The sequence below is a fragment of the Adiantum capillus-veneris genome, chromosome 25 (genome assembly GCF_014529385.1).
Source record: "Adiantum capillus-veneris isolate H3 chromosome 25, ASM1452938v2, whole genome shotgun sequence".
In the NCBI taxonomy this organism is placed as follows: Eukaryota; Viridiplantae; Streptophyta; class Polypodiopsida; order Polypodiales; family Pteridaceae; genus Adiantum; species Adiantum capillus-veneris.
Genome location: NC_140955.1, coordinates 63,276,814 through 63,286,804, shown reverse-complemented (window position 1 = coordinate 63,286,804; position 9,991 = coordinate 63,276,814).

Genomic DNA, 9,991 nt, shown 5'->3' with positions numbered 1-9,991 from the left:
TTTATCCCTAATCCTAAACCCTCTTAGAAACCTATATAAGGAGGCCTTCTCTCACTCAATCTGTTGACCACCCTAAGCAAAAAGTAACCCCAATCAACGGATTTAAGCATGTTTATCCCTAATCCTAAACCCTCTCAGAAACCTATATAAGGAGTCCTTCTCTCACTTCACCAAGCAATGAAGCTATGACGACATTGCTCACAACGAGGAGCTATGGATGGAGCTCTACTCTCTCTCCCTCTAGTATGCTACATTACTAGCCCTAAAACCTAAATAAGGAGTCTTCTCTCATGCTCCATGGCCACCATCCTCGCCATCATTCTCTAAGATATTTATGTGTTGCTAGTAGGATCATACCTACTTGCTGGGTTGATTGTTTTTGACAAGGGATTATGCCATCCTTGGCTTGCTTCTCTATATCCTTGTTATGTATGATTAGATGCCGTTGTATTCATTAGGAAAAATATGAACCCTCTAGGGGCCCTTTGGGATTAAGGTTAATTAGAGGCCAGCCAATAGGAAGAGGGTGGTGGACACACTCTATACCCTCAAAAAAGTAGGGGGACAAGGTAGCCTTACACCTCTTAATGGCCTCTTACCTAGTGAGAAGGTAAGGGAGGTGGCTAGGGGAAAGGGAGGGGGGGGGGGGGGGGGACCACTTTGACCTTTTTCCCCCACTTTTTGGCCCGGATTTAAAAATACACTAAAAATTTCAAATTTCAAGTTTTCCCTCCTTAAATGGTCCCCTAACCTATTTCATGGTCAAAAAAGTATTTTTGACCTCCAAAAGTAAAAAAGGTGCACTAAAAAGTTCCAAAAAATTAAATTTTTTCAAAAATTTTCAAAACATCATTTTCCACCCTCCAAAGTCTTTCCAAACCTATTCTATAGCTAAAAGTGATTTTCTCTCTCTACAAACCCTTTTCCAAGCTCTCCATGGCTGCAACAACCACATGTACCCCCTATAGTCCAACATTATCTCTCTACTAGCTTTCTCCCATGTCCATTGTAGCACCAAGCAAGCTTCTTTCCCATCTCTTTCCCTTGCCCACCACATAGTTCCACACCAAGCTAGCTCCTCTCCCTTCTCTCACCTCCATTACAGCATGAAACAAGATTCTCCTCCTTCTACTTTCATTCACTCGCACTACATGGAAACCTCTACTCCCGAAGGTGGAAAAAGCATCAACTCACATGACTTGCATACCACAAGAACAGGAGGTGTGAATAGTGCATGGGCATTGCAAGGATTCATCTCCAACATAAAGATAGAATGGTGAGAAAACTACCCTTGTAGCTTACATTCAGAGCTTAAGATCATCTCCATCTTTAAGTTTATCATGCTGGAGGGAATTAACCTCTTTATGGCTTTCAATGTTTAGGCTTCACACCTCATAACATTGGGTGGTGCTATTTTGTTGATGGCTTTGGTGCGCCATCTATAGTTTTGTAGCATGTGATTGAGTCTCACAATGTAAGTAAGTTGTGTTATCTATGGAGAGTCATCAAAGATTTTTCTTATAATTTATTCTTTGTATAGTTGTCATTAGATTATTAGAATGATATCATTTTGTACTTTATAACTTTGTGCTCACATAATCTGTTGTTTACTTACAGAGTCAACTTGTTTTGAGAGGACATGAGCAAGCAACCATGTGCAGAGATGGAAATCACCCTATTTTTGTTCCGTGAGGAACCTTTCACTACTGTGTTAAAAGATTTTGATAAGAATAGTAGGATTTTTGTAGAATCTTGAACCAATAGGTACTCTCTAGGAGCTCTTAGAAAAGCCATCCCTATAGTACTACTATCTTCCCTAGTGTCATAGACACACAAATACTCGTGTATATGAATCTCTAGATGAGAAAGACAAATACTTGTAAGAGAAGCCTAACAGCAACAACATTGTCTCCATTTGTAATTATTTTTATGAGACTGGATTCCTCTATAAATGCAATATAAATATTTCTTTTTGTTAAATGGTGTCGCACTGAGTGAGAGTATTTTATTTAGATTACTGGAGTTTCATACAGATTTGAGAAATATTGTTGATTTTTTTGGATATTCTGATTTGTCTGTAAGATGTTTGAAGTTTCAAGTCTTAATCATTCCACCATGAAGAAATTCATGCAATATTTTGATTTCAGTTTAATCACTAATGGTTATTCTTATTAAGTAATTCATAACCTTTGTCAAGATGTCCTCATTTGGGGATGTTGAATATATATCAATAGCAACATTTCAAAAGTTGAGAAAGCTAAATTCTTGCTTTCCAAAATGTTATTGTTTCCATACTATTCCTATGCCAAGCTTGACTTAGAGAAATGACAACTTGAGATGGAGGTGTAGATAAATAGGGGTGAATTATTATTGATTCTTGTTTCATCATATATATTATAAAGCCTTTGAGTTTCCACCTTTTTGAGTAGTGTTGACAAGTTTTTGGTATCAAACCTTCTTAAATATCCCTATTCATTCGCTATTGGTAGCTATTTATTTGGTATTGTTAAAGATCATACCAATATCTATCACCTTGTGAACTTAATTGTTGAATTGCGGATTTGATTTTTACTATGTAGCTCATTTGGATAGAGAAAGTGTAAACATAAATTATAGATACATGCATTGTTAACATAGAAGATATGTATCACTCGAACCTATATAACTGCTAATCAAGAAACCTTTGGTCGGATACTATAACAATAGGGGTCACATGTGGTTTTAAATACCAAAGAAATGGCTTAACCAAAACATTTCCAAAAACACGAGGTGAACACAAGGAAGTAAAAATTGGCTCCTTGTTTGGTTGATTTCTAGTGCTAAATGTTCTGAGTGCACAAAATTTGTGAGGCCTTTGACCTTGCGAGTTCACTAAAGTATATGTAACATAGCACATGTGTTCAACAGAAGGGAATTTATATTCTTGTAAAGTTACAGAAACATGTGTAGGTAAGGCCTATAAGGGCTACTTTCAATCCATTGTGGTGAACGGACATGATATAGGAAAATTTGACATAGTGAATACTCCGGACATCAAACACTACAACTCTATCTCATGGCCATACATTAAAACAAAGCCCCTATTTGTCATTTTGAAGCCCCAAAGACCCTCAACCACAAGGGCGCGTAGAATGCCCATCCAGGCACAAATAGGGACCAAGATATTTCCAAGAACAGGGGATGGACACAAGGAAGTAAAAAATGGTTGATAAGCATGATACAAGGTTTAGGTATCTACCATTTGGGGGGGGGAGGGGTTGCTATGAACACATTAAACTGCCCAGTTCTATCTCATGGACATGCATTAAAAAAAGCTTGTACTTGTCATTTTAGGGGCCCAGGGACCCTCAACAAGAGGGGACACAAGGGCGCACAAACTGGCCATCCAAAATTTTTGGATGGCCAGTTTGCGCGCCCTTGTGGCTCCTCTTGTTGAGGGTCCCTGGGCCCCTCAAATGACAAGTACAAGCATTCTGGATGGCCAGTTTGCGCGCCCTTGTGGCCCCTCTTGTTGAGGGTCCCTGGGCCCCTAAAATGACAAGTACAAGCTTTTTTTAATGCATGGCATGATACAATGTTTAGCTATTTGCCATTGTGGGGGGGGGGGGGGGATTTTGCTATGAATACATCAATTTGCCCAACTCTATCTCATGGCTATGCATCAAAATTTTTGGATGGATGATTTGCGCGCCCTTGTGGCCAAATTTTGGATGGCTGATTTGTGCGCCCTTGTGGCCCCTCATGTTGAGGGTCCCTGGGGCCCTAAAATGACAAGTACAAGATTTATTTTTATGCATGGCATGATACAATGTTTAGCTATTTGCCATTGTGGGGGGGGGGGGGGAGTTTGCTATGAATACATCAATTTTCCCAATTCTATCTCATGGCTACGCATCAAAAAAAGCCTGTACTTGTCATTTTAGGGCCCCAGGGACCCTCAACATGAGGGGCCACAAGGGCGCGCAAATCAGCCATCCAAAATTTTTGGATGGCTGATTTGCGCGCCCTTGTGGCCCCTCATGTGGGGGGTCCCTGGGGCCCTAAAATGACAAGTACAAGATTTATTTTTAAGGTCAAGATCTCTTCTACTTTATCATGTCTTCTCATGTACAATCTTACCAAACAAAAACAAATTTACACTTTAAAGGACTACAAATTTTATTTAACTTATCAAACAATCTAAAATATGGTAGACCTAGAGTGCTCTTACACATCAACAAACAAAAAAGTCCAAATTTCTTCTCATTAACTTTGATAAACATACATCTGTGAACACTTTACAAGGAGTAGTGTGGTCATAGTTCTTACATCCATTCCATGACATGGTATGCTCCTGGGGTGACCTATCACATAAAAATATCTTTGGTAGGAGTGCCCTCATGTTAGGAAAGAGTGTGTTGCTGCTGATGAAAAGTTTTTGCATTGTCCTACTAGGGATCTCTTCATGTCAGCATAATGATTTTTGGTGTAGTGGGAGCCACATTGCCACTGAGGAGAGATTTGTGCCACCGTAAAAGCTTCATGTTATGCCAGTTCCTTGAGCCGTTCTTGCAAACAACGCCACTCAACTAGCATAGCAAGAGGTCACCTTGTAACAAAAACATATATGAATTCAACATTTGCAAGCTATATAATGAAGACACTTGTTAAGTATATGTTGTACAAATTTGCAAGTATTTCTATCTAGCTGGGAATAAACAATATAAAAATATACATTAGGATGAGACTACCACCCCTAATAAGCATGGATTTGAAGCACCTACCTGCAAGATGTAACAAAGAAGACTGTTTTAGAGGAAAAGTGGTGACACTTGGCCTCTCTAACCTGCAGCCTTTCACTATTTGTGCATAAAAGAAACCTTTGTGCCAAGCACTACAAAACAAGCAGAGGCAACACCTTAGACTTCAAAGTTTATGATAAGAAGAACACAATCAAAAGTAAGAAGTATATTGTTACCTTGCATAAAGGGGTGTTTTATTCAAATATGTGATGGTATTGGCAAGATATTGAAGAATCGTCAACATTCATCTCATCGATGCTACGACGTTCCTGGGATGACCTCTGCTCACCCTCACGTGCGGCCTTCGATGCAAACGTTGCGAACAAGCAAATATGTATGCATACGATTTGTGATGTCCTTGAGCACCATGGTAGTTGTTGCATGAGGAAGCAAAGGATGAAAAGAGAGAGGGGGGAGGGAGAGAGAGGAACATGGGAGAAGACAAGGGGGTAGTGGGGGAGAGAGAGAGAGAGTGGAGAAGGAGGAGAGAAGGGGGCAGGGAGGGAGAGGGAGGAACATGGGAGGAGAGAAGGGGATAGTGGGAGAGAGGGAGAGAGGAGAGGAGGAGGAGAGAAGGGGCAGGGAGGGAGAGGAGAGGGAGAAAGGAGGGAGGAGGAAGAGAGAAGAAAGGTTTTTTTTTTAAAAAATTGGACTTTTAGTGCTTGTAAGTTTAAAAAAATGTCAAAAAATACTTTTTTGATATGGATATATGCTGGGGGGGAGTTTTAAGTCAAAAATAAGTAAAAATAACTTTTTTTTTAAAAAGTCAAATTTTGGCTCTTAGTGATCCACGTTTTTGATGATGTGGCCACACCTCTTTACTCCCTTCACTTTCAAAAAGCTAGAGAGAGAAGGTGACCTCTTAGGTCCACATCCTACATGTGTCTAAAAAAAGGCTAGAAAAGCCTACTCAAAACTAGCTTCTTGAATGCCCTTGTCCCCTTAACCCTACACACCATTAGCCTTAATCCCTAAAAATTAGGATTCCTTACAAGGCCCATGGAAGGTTCATATTTCTCCTAATGTGTTAAGCTGATGTCTTGTGTATATATATGCTACATAAGGTCCCTAAGCTTCGTTTCTATGTGTTTTGCCATATGTTTTGATGCCATCATAATGCCAGAAGTCTCACTTGCCTATGTGCATTATGTGTGAGGTCCCTAAACCTCTTAATTTAGGGTGGTGCCCCCTTTGTTTTGTTCTTTGCTTGTTTGCATGAGGCGTGGTTTGTGGAGTGTGCACGAGTACAGAGGCCACCCGATTGCACTGCTCTTTTTCCCGCTATCAGTGCTAATCTCCTTATAGCATCCTCTATCGTTTGTTCCATGTTCGGCAATGTTGTTGTTTGGACATTCTTCTTAGTGGTGGTCTCGCTAGCTACGGATGATGAGCTACTGGATGCGACATCTGTATCCGTTGTCAACTCTCCATAAACCGCACAGTTATCCACTAAGTACAATGGTTCGCTGGTCACTTGCTCAAAACTTGTACAAGCTTTCAAGTGCAAATCTTTGTTGAGAGTGTCATTTCTCAGCCCTTCTATAAAGAGGACAGATAGTCTGTCATTTTGTGGTCCTTCCCATACTAGACATCTCTCTATGTATTTTTTAAAGCGAAGCAAAGCTTCCTTCACCTTTTCTTGCTCCTTCTGTTTGAAAGCATATATTTGGGATATCGTGTTGTGTTTGATCCCTCTTTTCGAAAATTCCCCGGCAAACTCTCGTAGCAAATGGTCAATGTCATGGAAACCTGCGCCATTCAGTGGTTGAAACCATGTCAAGTGACGTCCCTTCTAAAGTAAGAACAAATCCTTCGTATTGTGTGTGGAAATCTGTTATCTGCTCAAGTCTTAAGACTTGCTTAAAGAGTGAGACATGTGCATAGGGATCTCCTGAGCCACTATACTTCTTTGGCATACACTTGGCCACTTGAGATGGTCTCATGCGTCTATTGTATGCCACCAATCTCATTGCTCCTATATTCCGACTAAAACTTTCTCTTGCATCATGGACTTAATCATGGGCTGCTCTAGTTGGCTTCCTTGCCACAAATCTACTACTAGGAGGAAAATGTGATGGTGCTGCTGCAAACATCGGACCTACCGTAGTATGTGTAGGGAATGGAACTGCACTACCTTGATTCGTATCCATTGACTCTCTAGAATGTAATGTTCCCATCGGGTTTAACATAGAATACTCAGGTTGACTGAAAGAATCAGCCACATGAGTTCTTCCTCCTCCACTTGTTGCTATAGGGTCTGGCACTACATTTGTAGGTGCTGGTCTTTGTGAGCTAGGAGTGACATAATACTGATGGAGTGGTCCCCCAAAGTATGTACATCCTTCCAACTCTTTTTTATCCATTCTCGCGTATTGACTTCCATACTTGTCGTGTCCGACAATCTTCGTTTCTGATCCCTCTGTGTAAGTAAAGACATAAAGTCTTTTCCGCTCTGTCATCTCTCCGATGTAGGGTTCCTCGCATCTATAATAGAGATATTCCTCTCCATTATTATACTTGTATAACCCCACGTAGGCGTTGTCTGTGTTGACTCTCAAAGCTTCGTTTTCTCTCCTTGGCCTCACATTAGGGAAGCTCATTGTTGGTGCTTTCTCCTCGGGTTCTTCATCTACTTTGGCTTTTGTGCCCATCAATCCCCACTTGTCCACAATGTTAGGATTCAGGATTACCAAGTATATGATACCTTTGTCATCTAGGTACCTATCTCCACTATAGCTCACAGGCACTAAGTCCTTGAACTCACTCGGTCTATCTTCTATCTTTACAGAATAGCGGTCCATACCATCTCTGTAGATCTTGGCACCTTGCTCATTGTCGTATTGATACTTTATGAACAATAGCTTCATTGTGGTTGAAGTGTTTGATGGTCCTGCTGCCATGTTTTCTCTTTCGTTTAAGTTTAAGTATCTTAAGTGTTCAGTGAAAATCTTGTAAGATCTCTGTCAAGAAGTATCAGAAATACTTCCTTCAAGTATCGGCTCTAATGATCGCACTACACTTTGGTTTACACTCTCTTCGGTTGATATAACACTCGCTTGTTCTCTTTGTCTCGGTTGACTATTCTGGAGATATCTACCGGATCTCAAATTCATCAATCGCCCTAGAGGAATCTAACTTTTCAGTCTTGGCAGTTTGTTTATCCCAATTCTCTGTGATCGAAAGTGATCCAAACTGAATGATACTTGGTCAAATGGTTTGTTTTGCCAGTTGGACTTCTGTTACCTCAAGTGAAAATTTTGTATCAGAGTTGCTCAAAAAGACATTATACGCGTATGATGTCTTTTGTCACAGATTTTTGATATTTTTGCTTTGCTCACTCCCAGTACCACCCTTATACTCTGTCCACTCACAAAATTCAATTTGAACTCTGTTTGTGCAAGTTATGGCCAGATTAGGCTTTTCTTGGCAATTTCCTGATTTTTAACTTACTTGGATTCAAATGTGATCCAAATGACATGAAACTTGAAATACAAGCTCTACACAACTAGTAAAACGGATCTGTGATAGCAAAATATCAAAATATGCCCAGAATTAGGAAAAAGACATTATACGCGTATGATGTCTTTTTGCCCAATTCCAGTCCAAAATTGATATTTGAGCTTTGCACAGTGTTTGTAACAATGTTGTCAAGTCAAATTTGAAAAATCACTTCAGGAAGTGCCAAAAGACATTATAGGCGTTGATCCGAGCCTATCACAAATTTTTGTTTACTATATTTTGTTGGTTTTCCTTGCTTCTAGAGGTTAACAATTAAAGAAAGAGTGAGAACAACTTCTTGGAAAAATTAAAAAAATGATTTGATGGGAATTTTTTCTTGACTAGTTCACCTGAGGTGAAAGGTAGAGGGAGAACCTAGTGGTAAAGGGAAGGGAAAATATATAAATGTGAAAAGAAAAGATATGATGTGGTTGTGGAGCCATGCACCCAGGATTCAAGGGTCATGAGTGGCTCATATCATCATGGCTTTGGAGCCATATGATGATTCAAACAGATGGGACCCAAATGGAAGACTTGGTAAAGGAAGGAAACAGACACATGCTTTTACTGGATTTTTAAAAAATACTTCCACTCTGATCCAAGAAAAGTTGTCTTCATCAACGTTGTAGCTGATGAGCTGGAGACTTTGACCATATTTTTTTTATAATTTTTGCATCTACGGTCTAGGAGATATAGCCAAAATTGCAGACGCGAGTTTTTTCAACTGTGGTGGAGACCACCCCCTCTACCTTTACACACACACCCTTCCTTTTCCACATTGAGACCTTCTCTAAAAATCATCCATTAGTCTTCTCACCCTCCCCTCCTTCCTCCTCTCTCTCAAGATCAAAAAACCATCACAAATTCCTTTTCTAATCACCTCTCTCATCATGCTTAATCTTGTTGTAATTCATAAGTTCTCATTCAACCCCTTTCTATTATTACTAGATATGCATTGATTTTATGTAGATTCCTTACATTTTAAAATAAGGAAGCTCTTGGACTCAAGCTATGGAGGAAGGAGTGAAGACAACACAAGTGATGATGGAGCCAATTAGTTGCAAATTGGTCAACAAATCACTTGGAAGGAGCTTCTTCATTGGTTGAATGTCCCTAATCAAGCTTCATTTTTACAAATTGCACTTGGATCTTAACCTCACTCCTAATCACTCTCTTTCATATATAAAGAGGCCCCCCCCCTTTGTAATTTCAAGTATCCCTCAAACCCATTGAGTCTTTGTATCACTCATCATGAGCCCATAAAGCTCATTCATTCACTCTATTCTTGCACATTCTAGAGTGCAAATTGTTTTATGCTAGTAACCTCCCCTCCTCTTACTTATGTTAATTAAGAGAGATCTTTTATGTGTGTGTGAGAGTGCTTGATGTGATTTTGGCTAATTCTTGAGTTGTTGTTTAGTAATTTACATGCTATTTGTGTTGGGAGTGCTTGAAGTTATCCATTCCTTGTACACACACTAAGGTTAATGCTTCATTCATAGTGATAGTTCTCTCTCTCTCTCTCTCTCTCTCTCTCTCTCTCTCTCTCTCTCTCTCTCTCTCTTTGTGTAGTGGTCCTAGTCCACGCTTCCAAGACTAGGTGGTGCCCTCATCTCATTTCCCTTGTGGCTCAATGGAGTTTGTTTTGGTGTAGAGGCCGCCATTCCAAATTTCCTTCGTCGTAAATTGGTGCCCCCACGGAGGAGTTCTCA